The sequence below is a fragment of the Alosa sapidissima genome, chromosome 8 (assembly GCF_018492685.1).
Source record: "Alosa sapidissima isolate fAloSap1 chromosome 8, fAloSap1.pri, whole genome shotgun sequence".
Lineage (NCBI taxonomy): Eukaryota > Metazoa > Chordata > Actinopteri > Clupeiformes > Clupeidae > Alosa > Alosa sapidissima.
In genome coordinates this window covers 25,998,456-26,016,762 of record NC_055964.1, presented here as the reverse complement: position 1 = coordinate 26,016,762, position 18,307 = coordinate 25,998,456, and the positions used below count along the sequence as shown (strand labels likewise).

Sequence of the window (18,307 nt, the reverse complement as noted above, 5' to 3'; positions counted from 1 at the left end):
TGTATACTTCTAAAATACTTACTCTACCACACTGTTACAAAATATCTCTGGTTTCGCCCTGACCTGATATCTGCTTACACTGCTGTGGCTCCTCCAGTTAATTTTTACAAGGGCACACCAAAACTGACCTGCCACCTGAGGAGACTACCCTGTTCAGCGGACCAGAGAACTGGGCTATTTTTAGCATCCTATGTTCAACAGGTTTATACCCACAGTGAGTGAGGTGAATGTCTGTTTTTGCTGCATTACTAATCATGATATCATATTTTCATGCTGTTCTCTAGTGGCTGGTAAAAAAGTTGAGTGGCTGGAATCCACCAGCCACAGTGGCAGGTGGAAAAAATATTTAATATCCATCCCTGTGCATTAGACGTCTTATATCAACATTTCTTACTTTGCCTTTGTCATAACACTGTCAATAAAATTCAGCTTTCCCACTTACACTGTGGTGACATTTTATGTGCTGAATTGAGGAGCTACAATTACAATTACTACATAAAAAAAGCACCCAGCGACAAAATGTTGTAAGTGCATCATGAGCAGTGTGCTGTAATTTAACCATAGGCCAGGTAGAATGCACAGATTTGCGCTTATAGTAACTATTTTCAGGGCTTAGCGTCTGTATGATCTTAAGACATAAAGAATTCTGTATGCTAATGAATCTGACCGGAGGTCAGCCCAAAGCAAAGGACACCTGATACTGTGTGCGGCTCCTGTTCAGCAGCTGGCAACACCACCATAAAAAAAAGGTAAAGGGTGTGTTTGTGTTCACTACAGGACGCTCCTTGTGACATCCTCAACTGAAAAAGTTCAAAGTGTCCCAGAGCTGAGCTCAAGTGGGTTTAGTGACCTCTAAACAGGTCAGACAGATTGACTTACAAAAGGGGTGTCCCAAAACCCTTCTCACAGTGACAACTGCGATAATAATACACACTGGCATTTCGACAGGCTGAAGCAATGACATAATGAATTTTCTACAGTATGAGGAAGTGTAGCAAGTATGAAATTTTGTCCCTCAAATCTGGGCTCTTTTAAGCTGTTCATAAACTCAACCTTAATTCATTCTTTATCTCTCACTACTAGGATATTTCCCTTGAAAGCATCTAGTCTTTTGGTAGCCTAGAAATATAGGCGCACCCTAGCGGCGGCAAATTAATTTGCTCAGCCTGTACGTCTAGTATCAAACCATAGGGATTTCTATTGGCCGTGGACTTCATCCAATCACAGCGCTCTATTTTGTTAGAGTCTTAAGGCGGGCTTAACAGGATAACGACACGACACTTTCATCCCATTTCATACATCCTACACCTCTGCATTAGTACTGAACTGACTTGAGAATCATGTTTGCACCACTAGTCAGTCAGATACATTTGGACATCACATGGTTATCTTGCTACGCTACATGCAGTGTGTGGTAGAGGAAAGCGCCACATTGAGTAACAATGCTCCCAATAGACTACTTAGAACTTGAAGTGAGCGAAGACGCGCTAACACAAGTCCACGGGTGAGAAGTAGGCCACAATCAAGTGTCGCCAAATTCAGAACCTTCCCACCCACACATCCGACAGAGCCCAGCACCCTCTGTAGGTCATGTGCCACACGGCTCAGAAACCACTTGGACGAGGACGTGCCGTATGGAGGGCCTTGGCAACCAGTGGAAACTTTGACCGATCATACAACCACCAGCTGGGCGCCACAGAAACCAGCCACAAAAGCAGCACTCTTTAGAGACGTTCATGAGTGTCAGCATGGCAACATGCGCGAGGGCCTCAAGGACCTCAAGTGCCTGAAGAGTTTGTTCTATTTGGAACGGAACCTTGTAGGCACAAGGGAGAACCGTCTGATACTGAGCAAAGCTTTAGGCACCCTCTAAATGGAAAACATTCAACAACGTCCTTAAAGCAAGAAAAAATAATCCTATAGCATTTCCTTTTTATCATTCACTGAAATTCTATACTCCATTCCTTAATGTGTACAGGTTAATATTTACATGAGTTGAGGAAGTCTGTACAACAAACAAAATCACCACAGGTCCTATTTCCATGAGGTGAAAAAAAGTTAGTGGCCAGTGTTGATTACACAGAACAACTTACTTGCACTTGGTCAATGTTACAAGGTTATAAAACGATCATTGTACTGAACGCTTAATTATTGGTCAGATAAGTTCTGCTTTTAGTAAGTAAAGCAAATGAACTTTATCTAAGTCCCTAATGCTATCTGTAAATTGTCCAGCATAATCAAACATGTAACACAGCACTTCATCAAAGGCAGTGTACCATGAGTAAAGTGAGGGGTTCATTAGAGGTGTGTGTAAATCACTAATCTGTGGTGCTGGTGTTCCAGCAATCAGCAGCACTATGTCAAAAGCTGACCCTTTGCACATATAGACCCTTTCAAGAGAGTTCCATTATCAGCATAGTTGGCCCCACAAGACTTCCTTTTTAACATTCCATATGTTATCTTAATGCAGAGGAAGTAGATTGGGGCCCAAATAGAACGTTCAAGCATTGTTTTTGTTTTTATTGTTGAAAGGGTCTATAAAACTGTGACAAGTTGTGTCTTGTTGTCCCTTTCTTCCCACACACAGACACATAACCTTGTTCTCAGTTAAGAGTTTAGGGCGTATTCTTAGCTTTACCTGGACAGGCCGACAGGACAGCGTGGTCATGAATACAGCTTCTGAGTGCTGGCCATCATGAGATGGGTCCCGCTGCCTGTGCAGCCTAAGGGGACTAAGGCCAAAGTCAGGCCTCCCTTTTATCTCTCCTCAGTGCAGCACAAGTAGTCAGTGGACTATGACTGACAGATCACTGACATTATGGGACTCTAAGTTAAGAAACTCAAATAAATGCCTACAGTGAAACAAAGTAGATTAGCTTTACTAATCTAGTTTTTATTACAATTCAGTTATATAAAATCCTAGTCCTGTACAAGTTCTAGTAAATGTGCTTAGTTAAATTCAAATTACTACCTGTATAGATAAGGTCTAAGGTCAATGACCGTATTGTTTAGATAAGCTCAAAGTTATCTACCACCATTTGCTGAGGCTGTTAAAATGTGTAGCATATCTATCAATGCTTCTATGTACCTGGCTTGGGACAGGTGTTTAACTACGGGTTAGTAGACGTGTATTCCCTCTGGCACAAAGACGACAAAGGCCTCTCCCAGCTACACATCTTCACAGCCAATCAAAACAGACCAGTCCCATTCAGCAGAGGTGGATTTACATGGTTGGTTTACTTACATGACGTAATACATTAAAACATACACAATAGGTGTGTGTGTGTGTGTGTGTGTTTGCGTGCATGCGTGCGTGCGTGCATATAGTGGTAAAGTGTGGCCAAAATAAGCTAACACGCACACATAAACACACACACCTCTGCCTCAGGCTAACATAGTCATTACCTTTTTCCTTTTCATTTCTCTGGAGGACATATTTCAGATAATAAAATTCAGCAGAATACTTATATTGTGTCGCTTGGCAACCACAACTCTCAGCATGGTCGTTTGAACTGCTTCCCTATTCAGCACCAGTCAGAGAGAAGGAGGGGATTAGCACCAAGGCTAAAAGTTGCAGATTTACTGTCTGTATGCTAGTCAGCAGCATAGCTAACCTCAGCATGTTAATGGCCATTTAGGCCTTGATGCTAATTGTGTAAAAGGAAAAAAATAAATCACCACTCTAGTCTTCCCTCCCTTTGTTGTTTTGGAATTCTACTCAATCTATTTTAACATTCACTTAAACATCTAGTTTACTTATCCAGAGGCACTTATAGCCTGTTATGCTTGTTGCTTGGCAGCCAAGAGCATTAGTTTCCAATATTATTATTACAAGTCAATGGTGGCCAGTTCTTTCTGTACTCTGATTAACTGAAGGATAAAACTTTTCATGACAAGCTGCTGGCGTGGGGCTGCTTAGATGGTGACTGGCTGGACCATCATCCGTGCCATCCACCCATCACTGGCATTTGAGGTGGCACAATAGTTACTCATCATAAAAAGTTACTTGCATGGGAAATATCGCCATGACAGTCTCAGTGGGAGGAAATAGATTAAGTTCAAGGACACTTGAACTAGGATTCTGAGTATGTTAGTGTGTGTGTGTGTGTGTGTGTGTCTGTGTCTGTGTGTGTGTGTGTGGGGGGGGGGTCTAAAGGTTAGATTAGATTTGAACATAACCTACGAAACTGTCCACACTAGGCCCAAACATGGTCAAAAACACATGGGAGGATACAACAGTGGTGGAGAGGAGAAAGAGAGAGAAAGAGAGAGAGAGAGAGAGAGAGAGATAGAAAGGGAGAGAGAAAGAGAGAGAGAGAGAGATAGAAAGGGAGAGAGAGAGAGAGAGAGAAAGAGAGAGAGATAGAAAGGGAGAGAGATAGAAAGGGAGGAGGGTGACTGACGGAGATAGCAATACAGTGAGAGCGTGAGATGATGAGGGACCAACCACGATGCCATGAAGGATGAAGAGGTGAGAGCAGAGAGGAAAAGAGGACAGGGAAAAAGAGAGAGAGACTGGCATAGAGAGAGAGGTCACAGAAAGATACAAAGGAGAGAGAGAGAAAATGAGAAGGAAAGAGAATACTGGAGGTGGGGTGAGGGAATGGGAGAGAGAGGGAATGACAGAGCGGTCGTGATGGTGTGCATCACTCTGTGACGTGCTAGGCAGAATGAGAGAGAGAGAGAGAGAGAGAGAGAGAGAGAGACTCGGGAGGGAGAGGAGGCTATTTATAGATCAGCAAGAAGGGCACATCACCCTTCCACTTGTTCGTTTTTAAATAACAGCAGTGAAAATGAAGGCCTCCCTCAAGGGAAGGGCTCCATTTTTCAGGCAGCAAATTTTGACAGGTTTCCGCTTCCAGCACAACACCCCTCGCCTCGGCCAGCGCTGCCTCCTCCGTTACGCAACAAACCACGCGCAGCACACAGCACACAGAGTTGGGTAACCATCCAAAAATATGCACCTTGTCTTCACAGCCCTACAGCTGAGATGAGCCTTTCTTTAGAAGCCACACAATGAATTATCATCAAAAGTAGGTGTGTGTGTGTGTGTGTGTGTGTGTGTGTGTGTGTGTGTGTGTGTGTGTGTGTGTGTGTGATGAGGGATTGTGTGTGTGATGTTGGGGGCTTTGGTTATCATATGGTAATATAAAAAACAGAAATTGGGTTACACCCCTCTAAAACATAAGCACGCACAATGCACGTTCAAGCATTGTTTTTGTTTTTATTGTTGAAAGGGTCTATAACTGTAAAACACTCCTAATACCTACTGTATTGGGCAACCCCTGTGGAACTACACCTGTGTTAGGTCCACTCTGTCAGCTTGGCCTAAACTCAAACAGCAGGGGATCCCTCTCAGGGCTGGTGGTGATGTGAGGCTTCAGCTGCGTTGGGTCTGTCTGACCGCTCCTGCCCTGCTGCAGTCACGGTGCAGCTGTGCACGGCCGGGTACCCACTGCTTCTCAGCCTCCCAGGTCCAGCTCCTGACACCTCACTAGCCCGAGCTCTTTGCCTTACATGGTCATCTCTCTTTCTCTCTCTCTCTCTCTCTCTCTCTCTCTCTCTCGGTCTCTTTCTCTCTCTGCAAATTTATCTGCTTCAATCGCTCTTCCTGTTTCTTTCACTCATTCTGTCTTGCATGCTGTTAATCTCAAAATCTCTCTCTCTCACTCTCATTTGGCCCATCTTATCACCCACAACGATTTGGGTTTGGGGATGGGGTTGTGGGTGGTATGGGTGTTATCCATCAGCAACACCACCCAGCCAGGTCTCTCTCTCTCTCTCTCTCTCTCTCTCTCTCTCTCAAATTCAAATGAGCTTTATTGGCATGACAATAATACTGTGTTGCCAAAGCAAGAATTTTATTCCTTTTATTTTGAAAAGGAAAAGGAAGACTCACTTTCTCAGTTTATGACACTCTGCCAGGAATTGTGCTGCTATTGTTACAAAATTAATAAGGGAGCTTATCTTCATTAGCTAGCATGGAGAATTATGGAACAATGTGATACATTTGGTAAAATAATTTTGTCCTAACCGAGGCATTGCATTCAGTGAGGAAGTGTACATCCTCTTCTATCACTCCCTTTTGGCATTGTAGACATAGCCTGTCCCCTCTCGGTTTCCAGGTTTGTCTGTGCTTACCCCTCTCAACTTCCAAAGAGTGCTCGCTAAATCTGTAGGAGGGTAGAAGTTTTTTTATAGTCTTTGATATTTGTTTTCATTTCTAGATAATAGTTAAATCTGATGGATTTTTTTCTTTTGTTTAGACAGTATTTGTAATGTTCATCTTTATATATTAGTTTTTTTTTATCATTTTTACAAATATTTTAATAGTTTTTTAAATATGCTTTCATCTTTATTTAAGTATTTTATATTAGTTGATTTTTCTATTTGTTTTAGTTTTGCTTGAGACGGATTCAAGTGGATTCAAATTATATTTTGTTTTCAGGTAATCAAAAGGATCTCTGGGTTGGTTCTCCTCTGCAGATAGGCACTATGGTCACACTCCTCTGATTTTGAGGACAGTATATGGTAGTAAAATGTACATGCCCTTTTCTCTATCTCAACTAATAATGGATATCTTCCCAGTTCTGCTCGGCATGCAAGATTTAAGGCATTCCTGTGTACTCCTAAGATGTTTTTGCAGAATTCCAGGTATAGTATTTCTGCTGGGCTTTTGTCCCATAGATCATAATTTCTCTTTCTCTATCTCTCTCTCTGTCTCTCTCTCTCTCTGGCCCACTGGCTAGCTCCCTCACCACCTGACATGTATCCCCCCGTGACATGTATCCCCTAGTGCTGATCCCCCCCACGATGTGCTGTGTATCACTACTGTGAAAACATACAACACACTATTATTCAATGGATATCAAGCAAAGAAACATGGAAGCTAGTGCACACAGACAAATACAAAGAAGTACCTGCGACCTGTTAATCTGCCCCCTCTGTGTGTCCTAATTCATCTCCCGTCCTCTTACATGGCCCGACAGTGGTGAGGTTCAAACTCTTAAACTCTGTTGCAAAATAAAGACAGGCCATCCTGCATACCTGAGCACGTCTCCACCTGCCTATCAGATTGTCCACCTGTCTGCCTGCATACCTGGCTGCGTCTCTATCCGCAACCGCTCCTGCCTGCAACATTTCCTCATACCCCTGATAACCCAAACGTGACAATACACAACTACAGCGTCACCTCACAACGCCAGCCTGAGTGCTGAGGCCACCTGCCACATGAAACCATATCACCAACAGGAAACCTAGTAGCCATCAACTCAGACTCTCTAAGAACAAGGCCGCCCACACAGCAGGGAAAAGCATACAGCAAGTCATGAATTATGTGTTGTTGTTGTTAAGAATACACGGTCGGCCACCCATAACTGTGGTATGCAGAGACAGTTATGGGACACGTGTACTGCTTCACTGTTTTGTCCATAACTTGTTGACATTATTTGAACCTTGCAAGTACTACCATGGCATGACTTTACATCCCCACAGAGTATATTATTCTGTATGTTTGTTGTGCATTCCTGTGTATATTCAGATGCTCATGCTGAAGCCTTTTCTGAAGTCCTCACCCATGGCTCTGAGCCAATCATTCACCTACTTCATGATTCATCTTATACATCTCCCTCCAATCACAGCACCATGGGCCATTGACTTTATATCTATACACTCTCTCTATGGAATTGACTATTATACACAAAGTGTTTGTGTATTTCTACAACAACACTTTAAACCATCACATTCACTCAAGGCACGTTTAGTTTTAGCTTGAGCGTTTTTAAGAAAAGACAAGACTGATAAGGCTGTCAGATCTGACTATGACAGATGTTGAGAGACACTGTAAGGCGAGGAGCAAAGGGAGGGAAACACCTCTCTGGCTGATGGCCATCCATCCTTTGCTTATTTCAGCCTATGGAGGACCAAGGAGGTCAAACTTCACTGTGGTCTATAAATAGAAAGGTACATCTGAGGGGATACTATCATTTCTAGTGAAAGGGGGATGAGAGAAGAGGAGAGAAAAAAGGAGAGAGAGAAGGAAAAATACATAACTGGAATGAAGAGGAGGAGGGAGGGTGCATGAGGAAAGGAGAACAGAGAGAGTGGAGCGGAGCGATGGATGGGTGCGACGTCACAGAGCTCCCAGGCAGCTGCCACAGATGACGATCACAGGCAATACACACTGACTGGAGCAGGGAATGACGTGCAAGAGAACACACACACACACATTTATACATACACATATACACACACACCATTTGTACTATAAATGGAATTAAATAATTATGTACACCACATATGTACACCCACGCACAGTCTAGATGCGTAGCAAAGGGAATGACAGAGAGAGGGTGAAGAGGAGCGAGAAAAAAAAGGGAGAGAAAAGGGGGAGATAGAGAGGAGGAGGGAAAAGAGCTATTTTTAGCCTGGAAGAAGTCAAGCATGGTGGTGGACAGTGGAAAAGAATGAGAGGACTAAAAGAAAGAGACAGACAGAGAAAAAAAACGGTTGATGAGAAAAGACTGGATTCTTGAAAGGATTGAAAGAGAGACAGACAGAGAGAGAGAGAGAGAGAAAAAGAGAAAAGGCAAAGATTTCTCATGAACGCAGCCTTGCAATCGGTATATGGTTACTGCATCGTTACCTTTATAGCACACCACCATGCTAGAACGAAAACACCAGGACAAACAGACAAACAAACGCACACTGAACACACACACACACACACACACAGCTGGGCAAACCGGCAGTCAGGCAGCAGAAAGACAAACAGACAAACAGACACCGTAGACAGAAACACCTGCCCCATTGACACAGTCATTAGAGAAGCTCAAGAACTGACATTACCACTGATATTCGACGCCTTGCAGCATAACAAGAATACCCACATTGAGCTCAGTCACTCATTTAGAGAAAGGTGAAAAGACTGTGTCCAACACAATGTGTTTGAGTGTGTGCAATGTGTATGTGTGTGTTTATGTAGCCTACGTAAGACAGAGAGAGTGAAAGACTGGGGGGAAGGGGCAGAGAGAGAGAGAGAGTCTCTCTGCGTCTGGCTGTTAAATATAGGCACGGCGTGCATAAAAGCCAAGTGCACTTCACTGAGCAGGATTGTGACAACAATTTAAACACTTAATGGAGAGACGTGTGTTTGAGCTGACCAGTGACCATTTCTAATGTCAGAGAGGCACACAGGGACAGGGACAGAAAGAGGGAGAGGGAGAGGGAGCGGGAGAGAGAGAGAGAGCTGCACGCATGCACAGAAAAGCACCGTGTTATGTTCATATCCCTTCACCACATCACAGAAAAAAACATATTGGAGCATGGCAGTAAGATTTGGCATGTTCCATACTCATGTGATCAGCAATATGTAGGTCTACATATTTATTTAGTTTCTCATATGGATGAGACCATCTGTCTACCCTGATATGATCAACTGTCAGAGCAGATGAAAAACATGCTGGGTTATCAGGAATCCACCAATGAGGACACACTCTTACACACTCTTGTTCTTTAGGCTGTAAAACAGAGACTTCTCCATCTGTACACAAAAGAACCCATGTTGACCACAAACTGCCCCAGCAACAGAACTTCCTACGTATGTAAGAGCATAGATGGTCATAAAAGGTTATTTTGATGTGCAAACCTCAATGACCTTTTGATCATTAGTCAGCACTGAGCCAGAAACAGAAAGAGAGGAAAGGCAGAGATAGAGGAGTGAGGTGAGAGGAAGCCTTGTGATGTAGGGAGGAGTGGGGGATGGATGGATAGAGACAAAAACACTGAGGGAAGACCTCCATCTCCATCTCTGTCCTCGTTTAACATTTCTCAGTCAACAGAATGGGAAGAATGACAACCATTAACAGGGCTCTACACTAACATTTTTTTCCAGGAGCCCAAGTTAAAAAATTTAGGAGCACAGACAAAAATTTGGGCGCACAGTCACTTCTGTACTTAACTTACACATCTAACATTACACTGCAGCTAACAGTTAAACATGCCAGTGGACCAATTGCGAATATTAAGAATGACTGACAACATTTAGGCTACAGGAAACAGGATTTTAAAGATCAGTGCCTACTTTATTTTCAGTCTGTTCTATTTTCCTACATTTTGTTAATGTAAAATAATATAATACATTGCCATATTTGCATTTAGCCTGTATATCAAGTATCCTGCCAAATGTAGGCTAATTTATTTATTTGTGAATCCATCTGTAGCTAATCCAAATATGCCCATGGTGACCTATCGGACTGCATACTGCCTAATACTAGCCTACTACTAAAAACAGTCAATTCTCTTTTCCACAAAACCCAACATAGGCTATCAAAGATATATATATTTTTTATCCTTTTATTATTTTTTAAAAAATATCTGCATTGATGGGGGCAGTAGGCAAACGTTAGGCCTATACTTTCGTTTTGCACTTCAGCTTGTATTCGGTGTAAACAAACAAGCAAGCGTGGAAGCCTGGAGTTGTCAGTAGCGTTCTACCTTTTAATAAAATGGGAGTATTACGGGAGGCTACTTTTGTGCCTGTTCGCTACAGCTATATTTTGCATATTGCAGCCAATACGTCAACTGGGCTAAAAGGCATGTTAGGTTACCTTTCCTTCTCTCACTGCATTCTCAGAATCTCATCCTGTTCCTCCTATATCCGATGAATTCGGTGGATAGAAGAACTATTTTTTTCAATCTTTGCATCTTGGCTGGCTAGTCTAACTTTCCGCTTTTTCTGCGCGCTCTTGGATTTGATAGAAGCGACTACTAGCGAGTCACAACGCGAAACTGCTAACGTTGATGGGAGGTGTAGTTTTTATGCTGCATTCGCGACGTGATTCTATGGTTTGCACATGTTTCTCGATGTTGCGGTGTATTTTGTAGACAAACATTGACATGGTTAGAAGTCATTCGCACCAGTGCGCCTAAATATTTTTTTGCACTCGCATGCCAATATTTTTACTCGCATGTGCGAGTGAAATGGGCGCACTGTAGAGCCCTGCATTAAGTATAACAGTTCGTAGTCAGTATGTAGCCTACCTTACCTAGAGGAGCATACTGCTCTTACACTGCTCTTTATAATCTCTCTCTCTCTCTCACACACACACACACACACACACACACACAATATAAATGTATAAACACGCAAAATAATGAAATGTTCTGAAACAAATGCAGTGTTCCCTGCATTGTCATTAAGTAATCTAGAAACATTCACTCACCAATTCACATAGAGATCCAGCTGACTTTGACAAACTTCTCACAAAATAGAGAACCTATCACAGCATCTTCTTCAAACTATAGTAAACAGAAGAAGTTCAAGTTCAAGAAGTTTAACCTGTTGAGGAGTACGGTCACAAATATGTGATTAGAATGTTCGCAATCCGTAAATTCCATATTATGATGCAACAATTACCCTCAGAGATTTTCCCCATAGACTGTATAAAGAACACTGAAACTATAGATCGTTTGCGTAGAGTTCTAGAAGGAACCAGGAAAATAATTCACTCCTCAACAGGTTAATATTATGTCCATCTGTTTGCCTGTAAGCTAGCTCTGTAATGATTAAAAAAAATAACCATTGTCCTCTGTGTCCCTATAATCCCTCATCCACCACACCCTGCTCTCTGCTTAAGCGGCTCATGCAAACAAAAATTGAATCCCCACCCTCACAAACACGCACCTGCAGGACATACGCCCTGCCCTCACCGTCCCTCAACCACAACGGTCAACTCATTTCCATGACCACTGCACTGCTGATGTACCCCTGCTACAGGAGCAAAGGAGCCTTTTGATAAGTATAAGTATAAGTATATCTACCCTTTTGATCCCGTGATGGAAATTTGGTCTCTGCATTTATCCCAATCCGTGAATTAGTGAAACAGATTCATTAGTGAAGCACACAGTGAACACACAGTGAGGTGAAGCACACACTAATCCCGGTGCAGTGAGCTGCCTGCAACAACAGGGGCGCTCGGGGAGCAGTGAGGGGTTAGGTGCCTTGCTCAAGGGCATTTCAGCCGTACCTACTGGTCGGGGTTCGAACCGGCAACCCTCCGGTTACAAGTCCGAAGCGCTAACCAGGCCATAAAATAGGAACAGCGTTCAGATGGAGAAGCCAGCGATCATCATCAATATGTTCATTCTGAGGTCTACCAGTAGACAGCATAGTTTCAACAGCATAGCAGAGTTGCAACACATTTAAAATATACACAGGTGAGGTGTTAACTTCCTAGTGCTATAGGTATGGGATTTCACTTAGCGGCCAATCAACAACCAAGCCTATTTACCATCAAAAATCACTAACAAAGCAACCTTTGTGGGCAGAAAACATCACTGAAAGGAACAGCCTTTCAGAGCATTTCACTGGAGTTATCAAGAAACAACAGTAGGTCTCCAGGACCGTGACTGACTGTATGTTTTTATACCAACGTCTGCTCCCTTCCTCCAGGTCAATCAACAGTATGTGCATCAAAACCACAACAACAATCTGAGCTCCCAGATCAAAGCACACCATCAGCACACAGCTCTGTTCCATCTGTACCGAGGGAGGCTCCTCTCCGCACTCAGACAGAGTGCCTGAGCGAGAGAGTCCGATACAGAGCTAGGAACACTGAGGTCTGGTGGAAATCCTACGATAATGTTTCTCAAATAACGTAAAGCCCTTTCTATAACAGTCCAGGGCAATGTGTCATGTGCCTAAGTCATGTGGGGACAATATAAAAGTCTTCATAATTCAGACCAAGTTGGGACCAAGAGCCCCCTTCAGGGTGGAAAACGGAGATGGCTTGGCGGAGAGGACCGGACAAGGTGAAAGGCACAGGAAAGAAAGCCAGAGACAGGGAGAAAGACTGTTAAACAAATCAGAAGGGGTGGATGGAAAAAAGCCATTCACACTTGACTGCACTGAGCACTCAGAGTCTCAGTCTCTCTCTCTCTCACACACACACACACACACACACACACGCACACATCACGGCTCAGAGCACTTCCTGTTGTGCTGGCCTGACAAAGGAAGTGATAAACATCACAGAGTAGCTGACTCCGAGGGGAGGAGAGAGACAAAGAAAGAAAGTGACAAAACTTTGAGGGTGCATACAACTGCCTCCATATCATATGTACGATACTCAGGCCTACTCATGCACATGGCATGTCAGCACATGTAGGCCAATGCATTAAAAATATGAAGCTCTCTGAGAGTGTGTGTTTGTGTGTGTGTGTGTGTGTGTGTATGTATGGGTATATATGTATGTATGTATGTATGTATGTGGAGGATTGCATGAACACGTGACTTCAAGACTATGTGTGGGTGTCCTTTATTTCCAGAAGAATTTAAAGCTGTGTTGCAAGTATGTATGGAATGTGTTGAGGTTTCAGGCTCTCCAATATGTTTGCATCCACTATACTGAGTGGCAAATCATGTCACTTTATAGCCTACTGCTGCTGAAGAAAACACAAGGATTCAGTGCTCTGTTATTTTGCCTCTTATTACAAATTCACTTTCCTCTACCCATATGTAGCCTAGCCTACCAGACATACCAGGCTGAAGAAAGCATCATAACATAAACGTTCTAAAACAAGATGAGTTACCCTAAAATAAGTTTTCTAAAAAAGAAATGCAGCTGATTACAATGATGTATAGATAAAGTCAATCTTAAGAATTATGGAGTAACAGATGATAGGTTTACGTTGGCTGTTGAGTGCTGGCTATCATAGAAGCACAAAACACAATACCCTGGAATCTAATGAAGAGAGATGACTGGTCTGAAGAGTCTTCTTGCACCTCAGAGTGATAGACTGATGTTAATGAGGTGTCAAAGGGGTCATAGTGGGTGTGAATGAATGGGTGGATGGATGGATGGATGGATGGATGGATGGATGGATGGATGGATACATGATGGAATGTGGGTGTGTTCTTGCCATTGTCATCTTGCAAGAAGCTGACCATGTTAGTCTCTAAACTACCACTGATGAAATAACTCCTCATCATACACATACAACACACTCACACACAGAAGGTGCGACAACAGCCGCAGACACACACACAGCATACACATTTAGTTAGTGCAAGTACAAAAACAAGGTACAAAGCTGGCAGTGAATCCACAAAATCAGATACTTTTTCCAGGATATTATGAAGATACTACTTTTATGCCTCTCCTCATGCTGGCCACAGAACATCTGCCTCTCTATCTGCGCCTGTGTGTGTGTGTGTGTGTGACGGAGTCAGTGAGAGAGAGATGGGCATGTCTGGCCCAACTTAAGTCACTGGAGCAGGGGTAAGTCTTTGGTTGACTTTGCTGATAGCAATGGAAACAGGTCATAATGCATACAAAACAGAAAACCTCCTCCTAGAGACAGGGTGAGGGATGACTAAAACCATAAAGCGGACAATTTGTACTGCATAAATGATACAATGGAAAACAACCAACCACTTAAAGGACACAACAATGGGCCTATCAATGCATCCAACAAGTCTTGGAGAGGAAAAACCTACACAAATCATTATTAACATATTGCAGCTAGTCAAGCTCACAGGTTTTCTCTATAGTAATCATGATAAAGGGGAAAGGATGCATCGCTCATCGGTCTGTATTCCAGTACATTCTCATGGTCGTGACCAGACCGCCACTAATTCGGCTACGTCATAACCGTGACAGGTCGGCTGCTTTCGGTAAAATAAATGTCGTCTCTGGGAGTGACATTGATGACAACACAAGCTAACACACACATATGCATGCATACGGATGCATGCTGCCTTTACATTAATTACCTGAATCTCACCATTTTTATAGGCGGCGTAGACTAGGCTACTCACGGAGGTGAAATTATAAGATTATTAAACCCCATGCTGCAAACCCCTCTGCTGTCAAAGCTCAGGGAGCGTGTGTAGCCTCCCACCTAGCCAACAAAATAACTTGGACACATGTCGTGGATTCTTTTCCTGTGGTTATCCAGTGTGTCCTTTAACCAAACACCTTTACATCAAGGCAGTTTCCTAGCAACATCCCCGCTTGTTAATCAGAGATTGATGGCTTGCAAAGACCATCACACATTTCACTGAACAAACACCACCGGCGCCTGTGGTAGCCTGCCTACACACGTTGTTGAAGACTCACCTAAAGATTCACACAACGAATCCGTGTCTTTGTGTTGTCTCCTATTCAGACCCAAGTTCGTAGGCAGCTGTTTATACATCCAGGTAGCCTTCCCATTAAGGCAAGAACACAATCCTCCACGTAACAAGAAGAAGGCTGGCTTTCCGCTGTCGTTCCGTGTTACTAGTTTCTTGTCTGAAACCAACGCAACATAGCTTATACACATAGGCTATTAGAGCGCAGAGTTTCCATATTGTTTAGTTATTTATAGGCTTCGTAGGACAGATGTATCCAGCTGTAATTGTATACTCCCATATAACACTGGTTTCCAGAACTGAGCAGCCTCACGAGCGCAAGCCGAAGCGAAAGGACGTCACGTTTTGACAGCCGACATAAGAGTCGCGTTGTAGTAGTAGTAGGAGCAGCAGCTGTGTCCTTCAGTTTACTATAGCTTCACTATTAATTTTGCGAACAAAGAGTTAGCTGGCGGGTTCTGCTTCACAACAGCAGGCAAAGTGTCATACTTTCGCGATACAACAGAACGCAAAGCGAGACGAGGGCGAAAAGTCCTTGCCATTCTATAAAGTGTGAGAGCTGTCCCGCCTGTTTTGCTTGGTGCGGGCAGACCCCTTCCGTTCCGTAGTTCCATTCGGACTTGCCCTCACCCAAGACATCCTAGGTACTGTGCACCGCTTGCTGGAGTGACACAGTACTACATTGATGTGCAGACTTAACGCTGCTTTCATTCAAATTAGTCAGGTTTACAATGGCCACCTAAATAGGATAATAATAAGAGTAATGATAAGAGTAATGATCAGGTCAAGGTAAAAGTTAAGGGCACATTGAAAAGAGTTCCTATGTTTTATGCTTCTCTTTGTCCTGGTGCATATGTGAGCGCACATCATGACACTAACCACACAATCTTAGAAAAGCTATAGGCCTATAATAGGCCTATATAAAAAGCTATAGGCCTATAATAATGGGGTAGGCCTATTCTTCTGCATGCATACAAATTCACACATCACATATTTGTGGACTACATTTCCAAATGATACCCTACCTATTTCATGTGAATCTGTTGTAATTATTTTTCAGCAAATGCTGGTGACATTTAGGCCTATTTAAAAATATTCACCAGCAGCCTTGTGAATTATCAACACTATTCATTTTGATGATTGATCACATGGGAATTTTGCCAAATAATGTCACTAGGTTAAATATCCAATCCTCAGGTCTTTGCACTGGCTCCCAGTTTAGAATTGAATTAAAAGTTCTATTTCTTGTCTGTCTGTAAGACACGGCCTGGGCCCCAGTTATATTGCGGACGTGTTTGCACAATATAGACCTGCTAGATCTCTTAGAGCTACTGATGCTGGTCTGCTGATAGTGCTCAAACAGGGTGAAATGGCATTTAGCCATTATGGTGCCCACTGCTGGAACCAACTCCCAATGGAGATCGGATCTGCCCCAACATTAACAAGAAATTAAAAACTCTATTATTTTTGTACTGACTTTGTTAATGTGTTGGCATAATCATGTTTAGTTCATTTTATTTTATTAGATTTTTGCTATTATTTACATATATTTCGGTCTGCTTTTGTTCATTAATAAACATTATTTTATCATAAAATGTAGAGCCCTTTGAATGACCATTGTGTATGATAATGTGGCATATAAATAAAACAAAAATGAATTAGAACTGAAATAAAAGATCATATGTATTAATTTGTGATGGAAAACAACAGTCAAAAGAAACAATCAGACAGACATTATTTACAAAGGTCATAAAATTAAATATGCCTCTACATATTTCAGTTCTGTGAACTGTAAGTTGCATCAAACTTTGACCAAGTTGGAGAGAGTCATAATCAATTTAAGATAAGATAAGATAAGATAATCCTTTAATTGAGAAATTTGCGTTGATACAGCGTCCAAGACAACCCCATACACCCCCCCCCCCAAACATCTTCAGTAGGACATGCAGCAAATACACATTACACAAATACACATTCCTTGGGCATGCTTCCCAGCACCATACCTGTTTGAGCTCATGTGGGGAAAGCACAACCACCATGTACAGCCATTTATCGCAGTAACAGACAGTCTTATCATCCTACTACGCACTAATGCTAAATACATAAAATAAATAAATACAACAACAACAAGGATAACCTTTTCTAATGGGAACCCACAGTTCTTAAGAATAATTACATTGTCCTTGTGTAATGTATAAAACTGTATAAAAAAGTAGCCAGTAAAACATCTCCAGTAGTTCTAAAGTGCCTTGTGCTCTATTGGGGTGGTGTTTATTATACAATCTAACTGCAGTGGGTAGGAAGGACCGGTGATGTCTCTCCTTTATACACACAGGGTGTAGCAGCCTGTCACGATCACTTATCGATTAGAAATCACATTTTATCCAGGAGTTTTATTTGCGAATCCAAACAAAAATTGTATACCTGTTGTACATCCCCAAATCAGAAAAAGTTGGGACGCTGTGTAAAATGCAAATAAAAAAAATGTGATAATATACAAATATTGTGAACCCTTAGCGGCACATAGACAGGCCATTTTAGCCCATGCTGTAGGCACTAATGCACTTCCACACCATCATAGATGTTGGGTTTCGAACTGAGCACTAAAACAAGTTGGATATGTTGGATACTTGGATAGGCCCTCTCCTCTTTAGCCCAGAGGAGTCCATGATTTCCAAAAATAACTGAAAATTTTGATTGGTCTAACCATAAGACCTTTTCCCATGTTTCCTCAGTCCATTTTTCTCCTCAGTCCCAACAAGCTTAGGCCCAGATAAGATGGTGGTATTTCTGTATTATGACTAAATACAATTTTGGCTGTTGCATGGTAAAGTTTACACTATAGCATTTCTGAATTGAGTATCAAACTGTGTTCATAGACAATGGTTATCAGAAGTTCTCATGAGCCCATACAATGATTTTCTTTAGAGAAACAGGTCTGGTTTAAATGCAGTGCCATCTGAGGTCCCAAAAGACCACGGCCATCCAATACTGTTTTTCAGTTCTGTCCCTTGTTTGCAAAGATTTCTCTGGATTCTCTGAATATGATGCATTTCCCAAATACTTCACAATTTCATGGTAAGAAGCATTAAAGGGGACTTGGCAACTATTTCAACGTAATAAACCCGTTTAGAAATCATTTGGATGGTTAAATGACCTGTTACGGTGAAAATG

The 18,307-nt window shown here is 42.4% G+C and overlaps 1 protein-coding gene across 1 annotated transcript in view; it reads right to left on the bottom strand.

Moving 5' to 3' along the window:
- LOC121715740 (membrane-associated phosphatidylinositol transfer protein 2-like) overlaps nt 1-15,699 on the bottom strand; it is a 62,227-nt gene extending 46,528 nt beyond the window's left edge. The window contains exon 1 of the mRNA XM_042101640.1: nt 15,120-15,699. The gene's annotated coding sequence lies outside the window, so the exon portion shown is untranslated. The remainder of the gene's footprint in view (nt 1-15,119) is intronic.
- Between the last annotated feature and the right edge of the window lie 2,608 nt (nt 15,700-18,307).